Genomic DNA, 21826 nt, shown 5'->3' with positions numbered 1-21826 from the left:
TGTAAGTTCTTAACTGTGCTTTAGAATAATTTCACTTACACAAGTGTCTTTTAATTGTGTTCCCATTTTTAACTTGGTAAGTTTGTATTCTGTGCAGGAAGGAGCTGAAAGCATACAGCCTTACAATTTCATAGCACCTAAGATAGGAAAATCCAATCAAAATAAACATAAATTGAGATATTACTTTATGACTTTTATCTTGCAAAAATATTTGTCTAAGGAAGGTATGTAATGAGGCCAAAACACAGTAACCATAAAAATCATATGCTAAAATGTTTACACAATTTTTCAAAAAGCAAAGCAACTCAAAATTGATAAGAACTATCATTAGACAGAATTTGCTCTCATTTTGCTAGGTACCTTAACACCTACAGAGCCAATATTTTGTCAACTAAAATATAATCTTCAGAGCGGAGTCAATTGAAAGTGCCATTCTGTTTAAGATGTCAATTCTTCCTAGTTTACATAACAAAATGTAAAAGCATATCATTCTGAACAGGTTGTACATGTAAACTCAGAAATATTTCAGGCTTTCTGCAGACAATAAAGCATATTACACTGTTTCAGTGGGAGGCATTAAAAATCTACACTCCCCTTTTATTTTGAATTACTTTTTATTATATATAGAGAGAAAAAGTGTAAAAATTATACAGTTGCAGGTGAGGGAGATTTCACAGAGTGAACAGCTCTGTGCAGCCAGCACCATATCACAAAGTCAACACACCCCACACCCTGCAAGACCCCTCCAGTCTCCTTTCAGGCACTGTACTCACCCTCAGGGGGACCTATCTGACAGCTACACACATTTTTAATGCATGTTATCATATGCAAGTTTTTGAATTGTATATAAAAAGAATCCACCCTGGCTGGTGTAGCTCAGTGGATTGAGCACGGGCCTGTGAAACAAGGGTCGCCGGTCTGATTCCCAGTCAGGGCACATGCCTGGGTTGCAGGCCAGGTCCCCAGTGGGGGACACGTGAGAGGCAATCACACATTGATGTTTCTTTCTCCTTCCCGTCCCCTTTCTCTAAAAAAATAAAAAAAATAAAAATTAAAAAAAGGAATCACATATTTATCCTTTTTTCTGTTTGATTTATTTTATTAAATAACATTTTCATGAGATTCATTCACATTGGTTCAAATCGGATCATTGGTTTGGTGTGACATCCTAGCATTATCTACTTTAATATAAAGTAGACATTATACTAAATACTAAATACTTTACTAAAGTAAAGATACTTCATACTAAAGAGGAGATACTACTTTAGCAGTAACTACTTTAGCTCAACTACTTGTTTGGAATCTCATGAACTCCTTGAGAAAATCAAGGCCTGGGAAAGAAGTTTGTTTCCTCTAAACATTTGTGACTGAGAGGGTCGTTAGCAATATAGTAGAGATTAGAAACAAACTATCAGTAAGTGATTATGTTTGGGGAGAATTCAGCCAGTTTAATACTACTCAACATTTATATTCCTGAACTGCCATATATGTAGTGACACGGATTCTACACTGTTAGTGAATTCATTTCAACCTCTCTGTTATGGAATAACTTTCAGCTAAACTCAGACATATTTTACCCAGTCTAATGCAAATAAAATTTATGAAGTAAAATAGTGTTACAAAAATATTAGTTTCCTGATATTTGAATTAAAATAAAGGAGGTTCTCCAATTTTTTTTTTAGAATAAAGTTGAAAAACTTCTAATAGACCAGGTCAAAGAAATTTAGATATGACATATAGAATAAAAACAAGAGCAAGAGCAGTAACAAAAGCAATAATAACATCCTGTGCTTATTTGGGGCTTTTTTTTTCCTGCACGAGGGACCTGGTATGAAGTCCTGTTTCACATTGACCCATTTTTTTACCAGGAGAAACTTAGAGTTAAGGAAGTTAAGTATTTGTACTGTATTAAATAGTTGGCAAGTGGGAGACTTAGACCTGGAGCCAAACTATCTAATTTCAATGTCTATCCTTTGAATCACACTAATGGTTCTCATTAAAATCAAGAGGGATCTTCCATAAGATGAGAAATAACAGGGAGAATTGAGGTTTTCCTGTAGCATGATTCTTCACCTCCTTCAAATAATGTTACATATCATAAAGTGCCCATGATGCAGGGTGGCGCTGAGTTGCAAGGGCGCACACAAATTCTCGGGGACGCTATGAGGTGACTAGACGTAGGGAAGCTCTGGATACAAGAACTAGCACTTTTTCAATTTTGGCTTTCTTGGCACTACAGTAAAAGATCTTTTAAAACTCAGTTTTCTCCCACGTACCTCTCATTTTTATTCCTCTGACACATTTTTTACTGTGTTCTCCTCACCACGCACTTCAAGGTCAAATATCTCCCTTTCCCACTGTGGTGCTTGTGCTCCTGCCTACACCGTTTCACTCAAACCTCCCACCTGCTTTCCTAATGTCTCCTTTCGTTTTAAACAAGTGCGTCTTCCGCCCACCTGCACAAAGATCTGAAGATTCCCTTACATTCTAGTTTTTGGAATTCAAATAGACACATTTTCTCCCAGGCAATCTTGTTTGGAAAATGATAAGTTTGCTTTCCTAGCTAAGCATAAACCTGATATTCTACATATATTCTTCTAAATGCAAGCGTTAAATGAATACACTTCCTCGATGAGTCCTAAAATAAATTATAAAACTTTTATTTGTAAGATTTTACATAATCAGGATTTGAAAGCTCATTTTTATTGTTTATAATTAAGAATAACAATTCTATTACCATGTTTTTGTATTAGTAAGCGTTATGATAGTTTGTGAGTTTTGTATTATCTTCTTGTTAGCTAGCAATTTAAAAATTGTGAAGTTTGCTCATTGATATATCATTCTATGTTATTTTAAATTTCTAAAGAAGTTTTAATAGAAAGAGACTTTTTATAAAATAGATTGCATACATCAATTTACTTATTAATTCAATCTCAACAAATATTATTTGCCATCTAGTATGTACCAGGCGGTAGTACTGCTTCACAAGGAATACAGTGGAGTAGAAGACACCGCAAGGCCCTGCTTTCCTGAAGCCTACAGTTCAGTGGAGTCAACAGTAAAAATCAAAAGTCACAGTAAAATATGTAGGGGTTAATGATCAGTGGCCCAAGAAGATAAACAAAAGGTGGAGTGCAGGAGTGGTGGGGCAGGTCCAGGGATTTTAAATTTTAATTTAATATGTAATACTTAGAATTTTAGATTCCTTTAAGGACCTAACAAAGCACTGCTACCTGTGAAGCTGTCAGCCAGGATTTCAATGCGCATTCACTCTTACATTTGCTGTGTGGCTGACTTCAGAGACTTGAGTGTTTGGCTTTTCAGCTCTGGAATGAAAGGGAGGAGAGCAGGCTTCCAGTCCCACGTAACCTACATGGACAAGTCCTTAGGATGGCAAATGTCTCTCATCTGTAATATGAGGGGTCTGGAGCAGTCAGGGTTTTTCACCAGGGGCCCTTTGGCTCCTAAAGAGTCTGTGAGTAAAATGATCAAAAACTCTAAATTTAAATGAGAAAAAAATCTTAATTTTCAAAAACTTCTAACTACAATTTAACATTTTCTTCAATTATGAGTACACTGTAATTGTTTTTCACCAAGAGAAATCACAGATACTTTTGTATTATTATAGAGTTGTTAATGAATATCTCAAGTTGTCATTTAATCTTATCACCATTGATAAATTACAGTAATTACTAGATGCACAGTAAGATCATGCTATTAAATACATTAATAAATAAACATATATATTGCTACAACAATTTTTCTTTTAAATACCATAATAAAATTATTTTAGTATAACTTGTTTTATTTATAATCTTATGCATTTTTATTTTGTGAAATAAAAAAATCCAGAGAGAATACAGAGAATGATCATATAAAATAAAATATTTCAATACAAAACAGAATAAACATGTTCTGTTAAAAAAAACAGTAAAAGAGGGGCTTTGCAGGAGGTGATACTTCAACGGAGAGCTAAGCATGAGCAGCGAGTCATATGAAAATGTCAGTGGGGAGACTCCAGGGCAAGGGATCAGCCTAGACAAAAGTCCCAACCAACAAAGAACTTAGTGAATCTTATGGGAAACAGGAAAAAATGGTAAGTATGACAAGAGTGAGTGTGTGTTTATCCCCTGCCATCCTCAGCTGCACAAGTGAACATGCAGAATTGTTGGATAAAGGAATTTTAATGACGGTTCTGGTTTGGCCAAACAGAATTTGGCAAATCAGAAGGAGAACAGTGAGGGTATATGTTCGGAAGGATCACTATGGAATTTAAGCAAAATAAGGAGAAATACGAATATTGGAGATGGAAAGATAGAAGATAAATGGTGAGAGGGTGGTGGCATTAGTAAACTGTAGGATCTAATAAGGTCTGAGGATTTTTGGATCTAGATATTAGGAGGAATATTCAAGAAGTCTACTTCAGTAGTACAAGTGATGACAATGGCCACTGTCTTAGTCAGCTCGGGCTGCTACAACAAACAACGCGTATGGTGACTTAGACAACAGAAATGTACTTCTTACAGTTTTGAAGACTAGAAGCCCAAGATCAGGCAGCCAGTGGGGTCACATTTTAGTAACAACCCTCCTCCTGCTTTGTACATGGTTGTCTTCTTCCTTTATCTTCGTGGGTTCATGAGACAGATCACGTCTGCTCTTTTTGTAAGGGCACTAATCCCATTTATGATGATTTAGCCCTGATGACCTAATTACTTCACAAAGGTCCCACATTTGAATAGTGTCACATAAGATATTAGGACGTCAACACACAAACTTGGGGGCACTCAGATATTCAATACATAGCAACTATGAAGATACAGAGAAGTTTATACTTCAAGACACTTTAGAATTGTTTTGCTAAGACATTGGAAAGTAAACTCAGTGAGGTAAGGAGCGGTTCCTTCATCATTTTATTTCTGGATCTTATCATTGTGCCTGGGGTAAAAAAGGAGTACAAAGGTGATTAATAAATGTTGACAAATTAAATGAATGGCTTGCATGTGCAAGCAAGATAAAGAATGACTACAGGTTTCTGAGTAGATGCAATTTTTAAATTAAGCGGTAAAGTATGGGGAAATAGTTTTTGGTTATTTCTTAAGCACTGATATAAAAACAAACATTATTATCATTTTCTTATTAATAACAATCTTTTTGGAGCAACTATTGCATTACAGATACTATTAATAATAGGCACTATAGAAAATATGTATGAAATATATAATTTCTTCTTTTTTAGAAATAAAAGCATGTGAAAATATAGTTAAAATTTAGGCAGGTATGGTAGAAAAGGGCAACAGATTTGTCCCCAGAAAAATGGAAAATGTAAAGAAAATGCAGAAATACTTTAAGTATCTTTATTAAAATTTCTTTAAATCTTGAATTCTATTTCCTGCTAAACTACCGCCTGAGTATAATAACAGTTTTGGAATTCAGGGACTGAGCAAGTCTGCTCTCTTTCTAAAAAGTATTATTTGTAGATCTACTTAGCTGACAATAACTCCAGTAATCAATAGATTGTGAAAAGGCTTCAAAAGTGAAATTAACTAAAGCCTCTGGCCCTGGCTGGTTTGGCTCAGTTGATTGATTGCCTGCCTATGAACTGAAGAGCTGCCAGTTCGAATACCAGTCAGGGCACATGCCTGGGTTGGGGGCCAAGTCCCTAGCTGGAGGTGTCTGAGAGGCAACCAAGTGATATATTTCTCGCACATTGATGTTTCTCTCTCTGTCTCCCTTTCTTCCCCTCTCACTAAGAATAAAAAAATAAAATTTAAAAGTAAAATCTCTGGATTATAGATTTACTGAGGCTTAAGTCTGATCAACATTTTCCTTTGGAAAAAGCATTATTGTGCAATGGTTCAACTAGATAACTTGTTGAAGATAATTACCTCTTATTATATAAATTATTAGGAAACAAAAAAGGCCAAGGGGAATTAGATAAACTAGGAAAAATAGACAACTACTCTAGAAAATCATGATCCAAGTAAAAAGTAAACTACATGTAACATTATTTAGAACAAATTAATTAATGAGCAAGGTCATGGAGACTATTATGTGAAGTGAAATAAGCCATTTGGTGAAAGACAAATTCCACATAATCTCACCTATAAGTGGAACCTAATGAGCAAGATAAACTAACGAGCAAAATAGGACCAGAAGCATAGAAACATGAAACAGACTGAGAGCTGTAAGAGCACAGAGGGAAGGTGGTGATTGGTTAAAAGAGGTTGAATAGATTAGTCAAAGAACATACATAAATGACTCATAGACAGGGACAACCACGTGGGGATTAACTGTGGAAGTGTGATAGACTGGGTGGAGGTGGGAAGTGGGACAACTGTAATAATATAAAAATAAAATATTTAAATTAAAAAAATCTGACCTGACTCAAAATCCTGTTCTCCTGACACTGTGCTATTCTGCACATTGTTAAATGAATGAATACTTAATTATGTAAAAAAGAGAGAGAGCCCTGGCTGGTATAGTTCAGTGGATTGAGTGCGGGCCTGCAAACTACTTGATCAAGGTTCAATTCCCAGTCAGGGCACATGCCTGGGTTGCAGGCCAGTTCCCAGCAGGGGACTCACGAGAGACAACCATACATTGATATTTCTCTCCTTCCCTCCTTCCCTTCCCCTCTAAAGATAAATAAATAAAAAATCTTTAAAAAAAGAGAGAGAGAGAAAGATCATGTATTTGGTTTTGATGATGGAACTGTTTCATTTAAGTGACACAGACGTACCAATGTAAACTTCCTTTTCTTTTCAAATACAGTGCGGCTAGTTATGCAGTTACATATCATTTCAATATTTTATTCACTCGATATTACAAAAACTGTTTATTGTCATATTCAATTATATTCAAACTAAATATAATAGCAAATTTTTTTTAAAAGAAAAGGTAGTTCACTTGAGACAGTCTGGGGGGCCTGAGGAAAGATTAGGAATCCTCAAGAAAATTGGAGATTGATTTTAGCAAAGGAAGTAGCTGATCCAAGGGACCTCACAGGCAAAGCGCGCAGTCTGTACCAGTCTGCTGTGTGAAAGAGCTGGACCAGCACTGGGGAGGCAGGTGGCGACTGACCCAGCACATGCAAGGACTATACACTATCTCTGTGTCTGCATTTTTTTCTAAAACCTGTGGATTTATTCATTTGAAAAATAGTTATGGAAGATGTCTCTGGAAAAAAAAGGCAATTTGACAACTGAAGTTAAAGCTCATTTAGAAAAAGAGTAAGAATGGGAGGAAGATACTTAGCCTGTCATGAAAAGAGGGACCATCTTTCTCAAAACAGTAGATGTAATGATCCTTAGAATAGTAACAGTCCTGTATATTAAGATCAGCTTCTCTCCTCTTAGCAAAACACAAACAAAACACAATACAAATGATTTAAGTTTTTCATGGGGCCCAATGGTCTTTGAATCTCAATTTCATTGTGTGCATTTCTCTTAAATTCCTCTGTGAATGAAGGATTGTGATGTATCCATATGTAGTATCTGTCCCTTCTAACTGCTTTTGAATTAGGGATGTTGAAGCCATCACTAAAAGCAAAAGAAATGAGGAAGGGAGGGAAGAAGGAAATAAAAAGTAAAAGACACAATAAAAAATGTATTAATATTCCAGGAATTCCTGCTCATTGCTATACTTCAGCACTTATTGGCAGGAAGGCAAATATGCATCTCTCTTGCTTTGTTTTTCCTAAAGCACAACTTAATTAATGCTGTCATAGAGCTCCCTGTAACAGACTCAGAGCACAGCAGTCCTCCCGTGCCACCAGATCAATGGAACCCTGGAAGCTACGACAGAAAGAAATTAGAACGTGCATCAAATTTGTGAAGCTCATAAAGAAAACACATTTGCCCTTCATGTATTTTTAAAGAGGTTCTTGTTTCATTATGTCTTGTAGATGGTTTCTTTTCTCAGAACAGCAGACAAAATTGAATTTTCATGGTAGCTTATTTTTCAGAACAGAATGCCATTCAGTTTTACTCAAGATTTTAGTGGTGATATTATCATATTTAGATGCCCAGTTATTCTATAGGGATTTTGTAATGTCTGAGAAAGAATTTGTCATATAAGGTTATTTATTTGCCTGATTTTATTTCTTCCTTTCTCTTTAGCACTCAAAAATTGAGTCTTATTTCTAACTTTGAAAGATTAACTTCTGACCCAATGTAGACTTTACTGTAGATCCCGTTATGTCTTATGTCTTGTTTTCACTAACACTGGATTATATAACAGGAACGATAAACCTGATCATTGATAACACTTAGAAATATGCATTCATTTAAATCAGTTTGCCTTTAGATCACGTATGTTTAATGGAAATACTAGTTTTGTATGTATGACCTGTAAGTAATTAGTTTAGCACAGGACCCATATCTCAGTGCCGTGGAACTGAGTCACATCAGAAAAATACAGTTTTATGCAAATGAAAATCACAGTTCTTTCATTCCATATATAGTTATTTATTGCATCAAGATATGCCTTTTGATTTTCCATGCTATGTATTTGCCATTTGTTTTTCTAACACTGAGCCTTTCCAAATGAAGTAATTTTTTGAAAACCGATTAGGCCCTGGCTGATGTAGCTCGGTGGATTGAGCGCGAACCTGTGAACCAGAGGATTGCAGTTCGATTTACAGTCAGGGCACATGCCTGGGTTGCAGGCCAGTTCCCAGAATGGGACTCACGAGAGGCAACCATACATTGATATTTCTCTCCCTCTCTCCTTCTCTTCCCCTCTAAAGATAAATAAATACAATCTTTTAAAAAAACTGAATAATTAATAACATTATTTTCAATCCAAATATTGAATGTAAGTTTTTCCATTTTTTTTATATTTGAATAACAAATGAATGTATTCCTGAAGGTATTTTACTTAGTATTTTACATGTGGTTGTCTTCCTATATGTAGTATGTCATTTAAGTTTCTACTTGAAATAACTATTTTGAAAAAAAAGAAAAACTGAATTATTTACACAATTCAATGTTTTGTAGATTTTAGTATTTCATGGTATTTACAGCAAATATTTTATGAGAAAAACAGATTTAATTTATTTTAGTTTATACTTTTAGAGTATTTGAAAAAAATACCGAGGCCCTGGTTGGGTAGCCCATTTGGTTGCAGCGTTGTTCTGATTTGTCAAGGTTGCAGGTTTGATCCTTAGTCAAGGCTCACATAAGAAACAAAAACAAGAAACAACCAATAAATGCATCAATAAGTAGAACACCAAATCTATTTTCCTTCTCTCTTTCTCTCTCCTTTTCTCCCTCTTCCTTTCTCTCTTTCTCTAAAAAAAAAACAATATATAAATAAATAAGAAAAGAAAAAATGTTGGGCTCAATATTCTTAGTTATATTGAAAGTATTTTTATTAACACTTTTCATATAGTATATAAGTTGTGATATCTTAAACTGTTCATAGTTTCAACAACTATTCTACAGAGGTACTATATGCCTATTATGTCCATCGATGTAAGATTCATTGCATTGTTTAGATGATGTATTATTAGATCGAGGTCCTTTCATACATATTTTAATATTTCAAAGTAGTAATAGAAATTGAAATATATGCTCACGTTTTTGTTGTTGACCACTGCCAGATTTGTAAACCTTTGCTTCCTTATTCAATGACTGATTTTAATGAGCCATAGGATGTTTAATAATAGATTTTATGACCTCATATCAATGTATTGTGTAAAGACTATTAAACTAATTCTAATTCATGCTATCAGTATAATTTAGAAAGGAAAGAGGGTCATTAACTTTCTTATTACCAATTTCAGATTAACTTTCTTTATTTCCCTTCTATTACAAGTAGTGATGCACAAATTCAACATACTTTGCTAAAGCTATTTTTGTTATTTTGTGGGAACAATTTGAGTTTAATATCAGCAATGCATTGATAATTTTTCTAGCCTCTCTGGAACAGGAATGAAAATACTGACTTTTTTAGGCAGGGGTTTAAAAGAATCACTATTAAAAATTATTAAAAATGTATGTGCTCTTGATTACCACTGGCTATTGCTAATTTAATATATGTAATCAATATTTAGTCAGAGCAATCAAATTCAAGTTTTTTAAAAATATTTTAGATATTTTATTCTCAGTTTACTTTTAACATAAGATTTTCTTTTTCTTTTCATTATTTTATTGTTGTTGAATTACAGTTGTCTGCATTTACCTCCCACCCCAGCCACACCCACCTTCCTCCCTTGATTTCACTGTCCCCCACTTGGTTTTGTCTGTGTATCCTTTATAGTTGTTCCTGAAAACCTTGCCCCCACTAGCCCCTTCCACCTCCCCTCTGGTCACTGTCAAATTGTTCTTAATTTCAATGTCTTTGGTTATATTTTGCTTGCTTTTTTCTTTTGTTGATTAGGTTCCACTTAAGGGTGAGATCATATGGTATTTGTCTCTCACTGCCTGGCTTATTTCACTTAGCATCATGCTAGTTGAGTATGAACAGGAAAGAATGTTATTGGTGTAATGAACATTACATTGAGTTAAGGCATTGAGTAATTGCATTATTGTATTACTTCATTATTGCATTAAATAAAAAAATAATGCTCAAAAGCCCACCTTGCTCCCAGGTGATATCTCAAGTATGGTAGCCGCCATCCCCACTGCCCCCAACCCTGCCAGGCTCAGCTCCTAGCCAAGCCCTGGGATCCAACCCTGATCCCACTGCCATTCCTGGGCCTGACTGCATCATCACACATTGCTTGACATCTGAAGAAGTATTTGATATAAATTAAATACTTAGGGTTGATGTTCAAGAGAGCTACTTAGTAAGAGAAGGTTGGGTAGATGAAGAAATTGCATTTAGGATTATCAGTGAGGGTGCTGCCATTCCTTTGGAGACAGAAAACAGTAACAGAAGTAGAGGCTCCAATGGCAGTGTCTGGTGAAATTTATGGCCATTTTTTTTGATCTGATGAAACTTTTTGAAGTAGGAAGTTTATCTGCTGATGAATGATACTTTCTTCTTGGTCTATATGGGCAAAAGTTATTTTAATATAGAGTGTGTCTTATGTGTCCTGAAGATTCTATATCTAAATACATTGTTTCTTCTGAGAGGAAACCATGAATGCAGACACCTTACTAGTTTACCTTTAAACAGAAATGTAAAATTAAATATTGAGAAAGAGTCTATGAAGCTTATATGTAGCTTTTTATAGCCTGCCTCTTACTGCATTTTTTAAATAAAGATTTCATTATTTATTTTTAGAGAGAGGAGAAGGGAAGGAGAAAGAGAAGGGGAGAAACAACAATGTGTGAGTGCCTTTCATGTGGCCCCCAATGGGGACCTGGCCTGCAACCCAGGCATGTGCCCTGACAGGGAATCAAACTGGCAACCCTTTGGTTCACAGCCTGATCTCAATTCACTGAGCTACACCAGCCATGGCTCTTACTGCACTTTTAAACCAATCATTGTTTGTGTTCATGGTTGACTTTCACCAGAAATGCACACACTGGATGACACTAGGATTTTAGATAGAGTTAAAGAGGCACCTGCATGTGGGCCAATGTGTGACTTTTGTGGTCTGATCTTTCGGAAGATTTTGGGAATAAGAAATCACAGAAACATTTTCATGGATGTTCTGATTTTTATAGCTACCCAGTAGTATGTACATTTTTGTAAAACAATAAGTTGTTACCAATTATTAGAGCTCATGATGTTCAAGATGCAGGCTGTAGAATGTACAGAAAAAGTAAAACTACAGGGTGTCCTTCATTACTAGTTTTCTGGCACCTAATTACTTAGATGTCTATAATAATAAAGCTGCTGTATTAAAGTGTGAAAATACTGTGTGGAATAGTCGGCAGTTTAACTGTTCACCACATCATTACCAGTGACCCAATTTTATGGATGTCTTTACATCGTCTTGGCTGTTTGTTTGCGGAAGGATAAGAGAAATGTCGGTAACTTTTCTGACGTCAGAGTACTCGCTCTGGTGATGAACTAACTGATGACTGAAGGGGAAGACCAGTTTGATGGCTTAGCTGCAGCTCCAAACGAAATCAAGGAACAAACTTCCAGCATTGATTGACTATGGCAAGGGCTGTCTGTGTTCTCATGTGGGGGTGAAAGTGTGCTGATGCTCAAGGGCTTGACTCCCACAGGGATGTTTATTGGGAACCACTCTGGCTTCAGGAGTTGTAACTGTCCCCCATGGATAAGGCTGAGTGAGCGACCTCTGGAATGCGAGCTACTAAGGAGACAAAGCTTGTCTCTGGCAGCAGTGCCGCTTCTGCTTCAACCACCTCTAGATCCCAATGCTTGGTCGGTTAGTCAATAATGGGCACAACCCCTCAGAGGAGGGGCAGCCTAAGCCAGACATGATCACTTGGGAGGCTCTCAAGGAAGGACTTGAGGGGCTGCAGCAAAGAGGGAGTGATGGACCCTCACCACCCCCCACCTTCACCCGATATTCTGACATAGCTTGAGTCCCCACGTCCTGGGAGAAGTGCTTCCTGGCTCTAATCCACTTAAGCCTGAAAACCTGCGATGGCGGAGGTAGTGCAGCCCTTTGCCAGCTAGAACTGGTTCCGGGGTGATTGGGCATAAGAAAGAGTTCCTAAAGTCCTATGAAGTCTGCTTTGCTCTGAGTGCTTTCATTCATATGATAAGGAAATGAATATGTCTCCCAAAGTTTTTGCAATCCCCTTACCTGACAGACGCTGACTCAGACTAAGCCCTCAGATTTCTTTGAAATGCTATCTACTGTTTGATCCTTGCCGTCTGACATTGATTGATGAGCTTTACCCATATTCCCCTGTATTACAACCTAATAAAAGCTGTTGTAGAAGAGGTTCTTGGTCTTTCTCCTCTGAGAGATTGACCATCTCTCCTCCCCAAGCAGATCATGTCTTGGCGGTTTTATTTTCATACATGGCGGTCAGGGGGACTTGCGGGCAAAGTTGCTCCCACTTCTGGCGCCTGAACAGGGACCTGAGGATTCCAGACCTGCTTTGACCAGAGGCTATGAGCCAACCACAGACTGCACGCCTAAGAGGATGGAAATCGGCCCTTCAACCCCAGAAGGACTAGGGACACCTTTCAGTAACGCCCTCAGTAGTGTTACAGATAAGAGGAAAGGTTAGTTACCACCCCTTGAGCAGTTTCCTTCTCATTTCTCTCCCCTGCACTCTCCTTCATAATAAAAGTATTGCTTTCTGCCTCCCAAGCATTCGCTGAGGTTTTTAGGCTTGGGGGGAGACAACAGAGACTTCCCCCTTTATCAAGCTTTAGTAGCGAGGTATTTTATGAGCGTTTCAGCTTCTTGCTGAAGTGCCAAAGAAAAGAGGCATTTTCTCCCTCTGGCGTCCCTACGGGATTGGGGACTTCACGGAGGTGTCTGGGGTCCAATCCCTAAGATGTACAGGGGCCTGGTAGGGAATTCCATCTCACCTAAACTTTGGGCTCCACGGGGGAGCTCCAGATAAGGACTGGTCATCGGGCGCCCGGAGCCCTCCCAGCTGTTTAGGCAACTGGGAAGTGAGCCGAGGCCCATAAGCAGGACTAAGGGCACTCGAAATATTCGGTGCCCCTTTTCCTGAGGGTCTCTCACCAACAGAGCATTTCTGACCCACTACCCTCTGCTCCCTGGCAAGAGATAGGATATAAGAGTGCAGGCGGAATAGAGTGACTGAATTCGCTGCCTCTTGCGGCAGAAGGGATTTTAGAAAAGGATTCTTCTGTTTGGGATTGGGTAAAAAGCCCGCGCACCCAGGGTGGTGCCCAGAGGGACCTCGGCTCCATTCTCCTCCCTCCGCGCTCTCCAAGCGAAACGTCCCGGGTCCCCGGGACTGACCGCAAGGCAGCAGCCCCCTCTTCGGTCTCCCCACTCTCCAGGGCGGGGTTTGCGCCCGGGGCACCTGCAGAGGCGGCTAGCGTTTCTGACTCAATAAACTCCGCTAGCGAGAGATAAAATATGAGAGTGCGGGTGGGGTTGGATCACTGAAACTGGGTTGGGTAATCGCTGCGCTTGCAGTGGGAGGAATTTCAGAAAAAGCTCATTATTTGTTAAGGAATTTCTCTAAGTACCGTGGGCAATGGCCTTTCTAAAGACCAAAAGCAATACCTTAAGCAAATCCAGCAGCTTCTTAAAGCTTCGGGCAGTCATGTTAAAAAGCAGAACTTAGTTAACTTGTTTCATATTGTTAAAAGGTATTGCCCCTGGCTTCCTGATACAGGGACTTTAGATTTGGAAATATGGGAAAAGGTAGGCCAGACATTGAAGTCGCTCCAGGAAAGCAGCGCCCCTATCAGGCATCAGAATCTTTTTTACTTGGGGCATGGTGAGGACTGCTCTAACGCCCTTCATATTCTCAACTCGGATACAAAGACTGAAGGGACAGGAAAAAGTCCCTGTCAGATGAGGGCGGAGGAAGCCACTTTCATTGTCTCCGGTCAGGAAGGCTTAAGTCCACTCCTTAATAACAAGGAGATACCTTCCCTGCCTCTGCTCCTTCCCTCTGCTCCTGATTGGGAGGAAAACTTTAGGGCTCGGGATGGCCTTGTTGACTTTTCCACCCCGACAGTGGCACCTACTCAAGACCTTTTGCTGGTAACCAATACCATGTATAAGTGTCTTCAAGGCGCGCTTAGGGACAGGGACTGGCAATCCTTTACTGCCTTCCCTGACATTACTCGGCAAGGCAGGCAAAATCTGGTGTATGAACCTCTACCTCATGGGATGTTCAAAGACTTAAAACGAAGAATAAGGGACAACAGGCTCCAATATCCGTATACAGTAGGATTATTAACAGCTATAACAGAAGCATTTCTAATGGTCTGCTGTGACTGGGGTGCCTTAGCCAGGGCAGTTTTAACCTCCGATCAGTTTACTTTCTGGTACCCTGAGTGTAAGATGCCGCCTTCAGGCGTATGATAATGAAAGCACAGGAAACCCAGTCACTCAGGATATGCTTTTAGGGCTAGGGCAACATGCTAGATCGGACTAGCAGGCACGCATGGGCCCTCAGGCTTTTACCCAGTGTCTGCTGCGGCCCTTCGAGCCTTCAAGGCCATACCCGATGCTAAGCTCTGCAGTGCTGGGTCCTATATTAATACTAGACAAGGAGCCAACGAAACATATCTAGATTGTATTGACAAATTGCAAGAGGCGACTCAGAGACGAATTAAAAATCAGTATGTTGCAGATGCACTCTTACTGCAGTTAGCTTTTGAGAATGCCAATAGTGATCGCAAAGCAGTTCTTCAACCCACTCGGTTAACTACTACCGATGTTGCTCAGTTTATAAAGGCCTGTCAAAATGTAGGAACGGAACAGCATAAAGCAGCTTTGCTTGCCGCGGCCTTGAGAGGGGAAATTGCTTGTTTCAATTGTGGCAAGGCTGGACACACTCGGAGGGAGTGTCATATTAAAAATAAAAAACTTCCCACAAAAGATTGCCCTCGTTGCCATAAAGGCAAACATTGGGCCAATCAATGCAGGTCCACCTACGATAAGGATGGAAACTTACTGCCCCCACTCCAGGGAAATGAGGAGTGGGGCACGAGCTCCGGTGCCCCAAACCCCAACAGGAGCTACAACAGCGGCAATCAGGTGTTGCAGGACTCAGGGAGATGCCCTTCACGCCACCACTAGGGGGAGCGCAGGGTTGGACTTGGTCACCACCTCGGAACTCATCCTGAAAGAACAAGATGAGGTTGTCACTGCTCCAACAGGAGTATGGGGGCATTACTCCCGGGACTAGTAGGGATAATTTTAGGACGAACTAGTATGACCACTAAAGGCATCCTTGTCCAACCTGGAGTTATTGATTCTGACTATGAAGGAGAAATTAAAATTATGCTCAGGGCACTCGGGTATTGTATCATTCCAGCTCCGACCCGCATTGCCCATCTCCTCCTCCTACCTTACAAAGTACCAAACACTCAAGAAGTAGTTAGGAGGGAGCATGGCCTTGGCAGTAATGATAACCAATCAATATTTTGGACTGCCTCCAATGATCTAAAAAAGTCTATATTGAACATTAAGGTAAAAGACAGAGAATTCCATGGCCTCTTAGACACCAGAGAGCTGATGTCTGTTATTTCCAGCCAGTACTGGCCCACAGAGTGGCCGTTAATTGAAACAGACATTTCTATAACTGGAATAGGAGGCATTTCTCAGCCCTGCAAAAGTATGTGGACTCTTAAATGCTTTGGTCCAGATGGGCAGGTTGGATGAATCCAACCTTACATCCTCCCCGCCCCACTTAATATCTGGGGCAGGGACCTCCTCACTCAGTAGGGAGTACAACTCACCCTGCGACCTTTTCCTTAGCAGCCACTGTCCAGGCTTCTCCTTTATCCCTCACTTGGTTGTCTGACACACCTGTGTGGGTTAACCAGTGGTCGCTGAAGAAGAAGAGGCTAGAAAAACTTCAAGAGCTTGTACAACAACAATTAGAGGCAGGGCACACAGAACCATCCAGCAGCCCATGGAATACTCCTATTTTCATAGTTCCAAGAAAACAGGGAAATGCAGACTTATACACGACCTCAGAAAAATTAATGAAATCTTACAACCCATGGGAGCCCTTCAGCCAGGGGTTCCAAATCCAACATGCATACCAAAAGAATGGCCTCTTATTGTCATTGACTTAAAAGACTGCTTCTTTATCATTCCCCTGGCAAAGAAGGACCGGGAGAGGTTTGCCTTCTCAGTCCTGGTACTTAATAACTTCAACCATTAGAGAAGGTCCAGTGGAGAGTCCTGCCGCGGGGCATGTTAAACAGCCCCACCATCTGCCAACATTTTGTTCATCAGGCTGTTCAGCCAGTACGAACTCAGTTTCCTCAAAGTATCACTTATCATTACGTGGACGACGTCCTAATTGATGCAGCCTCTCAGGAAGAGCTAAAGCAAGTTTACCTCTGTCTTGAAAGCAATGTCTCCTCAGCAGGACTAGTCATAGCCCCAGAGAAGGTACAGCATTATCAGCCTTGGTGGTATTTAGGACGTGTCTTATTTCACCGTACCGTCAGGCCTCAAATAGATCCAAGTACCAGACCCTTTGACACTTAACAGCTTACAACAGCTCTCAGGCACCATCACCTGGATCCGTCCCAGTTTGGGGATCACCCCTGGGAAATTAACTAACTTATTCAACACCCTTAAAGGAGATCCAGACTTAAACTCTCCTAGATCCTTAAGTGATCAGGCTAGACAGGAATTAGATTAAGTCGACCAATACATTTCTTCCAGGCAACTTACTAGGGTAGACAGACAACTACCTGAATTATTCAGTTTTTTTGGTTTTCCTTCATTGAAGATGCCCCCTGGGTTGATAGGGCAGCTGACACCCAATTTAGAAATGATTGAATGGTTATTTGTATCCCATCAACCCCAGCGCACTATTACCACCTATATTACTGTCTTATGTCAGCTTATTATTAAGGGTTGTGATAGAGTTATTCAGCTTTTTGGCTATGACCCAGCTATTACACACATTCCACTCACCCAAGTGCATCTACAGCAACTTTATAGTCAATCTTTAGAATTTCAGTGTGCTCTCGCTGATTTTATAGGCAATCTTAATATTCATTTACCTTCTGATAAATTTCTCCCAAACCTCCCCATTCTTAATATTCATATGGGAGAAAAATTCAGCACCACTCCTATTACTAAGGCTAGAACCATCTTTATTGACGGTTCAGGAAAAACAGGGAAAGCTGCTATCACCTGGAAAGAAGAGAATGAGTGGAAACATTTTCTTTCTGGAGGGCACTCCTCCATACAGTGGGCAGAAATTTCAGGGGCTATTCTTGCCCTCCAACATTGGTCCAAAGAGCCTCTTAACTTAGTTTGTGACTCTGGTTATGCTCTGTATAGATCCTTCATATAGATCAGGCTCTATTAAAAGATTCTGTTGAGCCTCAGTTACTAAGTTTATTTCTAACCTTGCAAAATCCCTTCGATAAAAGGAAGCACCCCTTATTTGTTACTCATATCCGATCTCATTGGGCTTGCCTGGACCTATGGCAGAAGGTAATTCTCGGGCAGATGCCCTTGTCAGCCTAGCAGATACTTTTCAATCTGCAGTAATGTCTCATCAATTTTTTCACCAAAATAATCAGGCCCTATGTAAAGAATTTAACATTCCAAGGGCCCAGGCAAAGCAAATTATCAGAGAATGTCCAGATTGTCAAGCGCTTTCAAAAGTGCCTCCTACTCTTGGAATTAACCCTAGAGGGTTGCAACCTCGAATGATTTGGCAGACAGATGTTACCCATCACCCTACTTTTGGAGGATTAAAATACTTACATATATCTGTAGACACTTACTCAAGAGCTCTACATGCCACTGCCCTCTCCAGGGAGTCAGCGAAGAATATTAGAGCTCACTGGCTTGAGGCCTTCGGCCACCTACGCCATCCACAAGAAATCAAGACCAATAATGGTCCACGATATATTGCCCAAGCCACTCAGGCTTTCTTAGAAAAATGGGGAATTCGACATAAAACAGGTATCCCCTATAATCCTACAAGTCAAGCAATTGTTGAAATAGATCACCAGACCTTTAAAACATTATTAAACAAACAAAAAAGGGGGAGTCAGGAAACATCCCCCAGGAATTTAACCATGCTAGCAATATTTACGTACAATTTTTTGAATTGTGATGATAATCTGAAATCACCCGTAGACAAACACTTTATACAAAACAGGCCTACAGGCCCATACCCTTTGGTCTTATACAAAGACCCATTAGGGGAAGGAAACTGGGAAGGCCCACTGGAACTGTTAACTCGGGGAGAAGGGTATGCTTGTGTTTGCTTTCAGAATGACCTCTGGAACTGCCCGCGAAGAGGATGAAGCCATATCACAGAAAAGGCTTCCCTGACAGTGACCCACCTGCCTTCCTTAGAATCTCCCAATCCAGACTTCTCCAAGCTGTGTGACATCCCCCTGAGGTGGAGTTCCATTCAGCATTCCTGGGCAGATATTCATCATCGCCTACAGGGAGCATTTTCTACCAATCTTAAAGGACAAATTGATCAACTCCAGCTTGAACTCTACCAGCAGCTCAGTGACATCAAACACCTAACTGAACAAAAGGTGTCCAGACTGTGAACAATAATCTACAAGGGATAAATGTTAAGAACTGGTTTAATGGACTGAATTTACCAGTTTGGGTTATGGCAGTCCTTGGGTACCTTCTTGTTTAAATCCTTATTTGCGCTTTACAATGTATATGGAAATTGTCTTGTTGTGATCGCATTCGAAAACTGCAAATAGTAGGTGTCACAGGCCTAACAGCTTCAACTGATATAACAAAAGAAGGGAGAGATTTGGGAACTGCTCTGCCTGGTTTCAGNATATCTGTAGACACTTACTCAAGAGCTCTACATGCCACTGCCCTCTCCAGGGAGTCAGCGAAGAATATTAGAGCTCACTGGCTTGAGGCCTTCAGCCACCTACGCCATCCACAAGAAATCAAGACCAATAATGGTCCACGATATATTGCCCAAGCCACTCAGGCTTTCTTAGAAAAATGGGGAATTCGACGTAAAACAGGTATCCCCTATAATCCTACAAGTCAAGCAATTGTTGAAATAGATCACCAGACCTTTAAAACATTATTAAACAAACAAAAAAGGGGGAGTCAGGAAACATCCCCCAGGAATTTAACCATGCTAGCAATATATACGTACAATTTTTTGAATTGTGATGATAATCTGAAATCACCCGTAGACAAACACTTTATACAAAACAGGCCTACAGGCCCATACCCTTTGGTCTTATACAAAGACCCATTAGGGGAAGGAAACTGGGAAGGCCCACTGGAACTGTTAACTTGGGGAGAAGGGTATGCTTGTGTTTGCTTTCAGAATGACCTCTGGAACTGCCTGCGAAGAGGATGAAACCATATCACAGAAAAGGCTTCCCTGACAGTGACCCACCTGCCCTCCTTAGAATCTCCCAATCCAGACTTCTCCAAGCTGTGTGACATCCCCCTGAGGTGGAGTTCCAGTCAGCATTCCTGGGCAGATATTCATCATCACCTACAGGGGGCATTTTCTACTAATCTTAAAGGACAAATTGATCAACTCCAGCTTGAACTCCACCAGCAGCTCAGTGACATCAAACACCTAACTGAACAAAAGGTGTCCAGACTGTGAACAATAATCTACAAGGGATAAATGTTAAGAACTGGTTTGAGAACCAGACAATCGAGGTTCGATTCCCAGTCAGGGCACATGCCTGGGTTGCAGGCTGGTTCCTTGCAGGCTAACTACCAGCAGGGGATGCACAAAAGGCAACCATACATTGATGTTTCTCTCCTTCTCTCCTTCCCCTCTAAAGATAAATAAATAAATAAAGTCTTAAAAAAAAAAGAACTGGTTTGATGGACTGAATTTACAAGTTTGGGTTATGGCAGCCCTTGGGTGCCTTCTTTTTTAAATCCTTATTCGCGCTTTACAATGTATATGGAAATTGTCTTATTGTGATCGCATTCGAAAACTGCAAATAGTAGGTGTCACAGGCCTAACAGTTTCAACTGATATAACAAAAAAAGGGAGAGATTTGGGAACTGCTCTGCCTGGTTTCAGGAGTTGTAACTGTCCCCCATGGATAAGGCTGAGTGAGCGACCTCTGGAATGCGAGCTACTAAGGAGACAAAGCTTGTCTCTGGCAGCAGCGCTGCTTCTGCTTCAACCACCTCTAGATCCCAATGCTTGGTGGGTTAGTCAATGATGGGTACAACCCCTCAGAGGAGGGGCAGCCTAAGCCAGACATGATCACTTGGGAGGCTCTCAAGGAAGGACTTGGGGGGCTGCTACAAAGAGGGAGTGATGGACCCTCGCCCCCCCACCTCTTCTGACATAGCTGGAATCCCCATGTCCTCTGGGAGAAGCGCTTCCTGGCTCTAAACCACTTAAGCCTAAAAGCCTATGATGGGGAGGGGTGCAGCCCTTTGCCAGCTAGAGTAGGTTCCGGGGTGATCAGGAATAAGAAAGAATTTGTAAAGTCCTGTGAAACCTGCTTTTCTAAGAGTGCTTTCATTCATATGTTAAGGGTCCGAGCAGGAAATAAGTGTCTCCCAAAGTTTTTGCGATTCCCTTACCTGACAGACACTGACTCAGACTAAGGCCTCAGATTTCTTTGAAATGTTATCTACTGTTTGATCCTTGCCACCCTGTATTCCTGTGTATTACAACCCAATAAAAGCCCCTGGAAGAAGGGATCCTGGCCTTTTTCTGCTGAGAAACTGGCCACCTCTCCTCCTCAAGCAGATCATGTCTTGGCAGTTTTATTTTCATCCATGGCGGATGGGGGGACTTGAGGGCAAAGTTGCCCCCACAGATGTTTCCTAGTGGAGTGCTGGCTGGGGGGTGGCAGACTCTGCAGAGTGGTAATGATGCTATGCAATTTATTGTCCCTCAGATGGACTGGGCACACCACCCTCTTCTGCTCACGATACACATAATGCATGCAGGGAATTCCTCCTGCTCCTCAGTCCCTGTCTCAGCAGCTGACACAGGCAGAACACTGTATGACAGGTACTAATAGCCTGACCAGAGCAGAAAATTGACAGAATGGGTAGTTGTTTCAATACAAAATAACCGTCAATCTCTCAGCTTTTGTGAAATGATCTGGAAGTGGCTCATATTGTAATGTCTGAAATATTTATTATTTGTTTGTCTAATGCACCCTTTAACAAGAAGTCCTAATTTCAGAATGTGAATCAAGGATATAGCATAATATACTATATCACATTACTAAAATGGAAATGTAACTACAAGTTTCTTTATTTTTTAAATTTTTTAAAGAATTGTTTTTTTATAATTTATTCATTTTTAGAGAGAGG

General features: G+C 40.2%; 1 pseudogene; it reads left to right on the top strand.

Moving 5' to 3' along the window:
• The window catches only part of LOC118999889 (serine/threonine-protein phosphatase 2B catalytic subunit beta isoform-like), a 58767-nt pseudogene extending 37273 nt beyond the window's left edge, over nt 1-21494 (top strand).
• The last annotated feature ends 332 nt before the right edge of the window (nt 21495-21826 follow it).

The sequence above is a fragment of the Sturnira hondurensis genome, unplaced genomic scaffold (genome assembly GCF_014824575.4).
Source record: "Sturnira hondurensis isolate 20B ecotype Veracruz unplaced genomic scaffold, ASM1482457v3 Scaffold0015509, whole genome shotgun sequence".
Lineage (NCBI taxonomy): Eukaryota > Metazoa > Chordata > Mammalia > Chiroptera > Phyllostomidae > Sturnira > Sturnira hondurensis.
The sequence above is the reverse complement of the archived record's forward strand: the minus strand, read 5'-3'. Positions and strand labels throughout refer to the sequence as shown.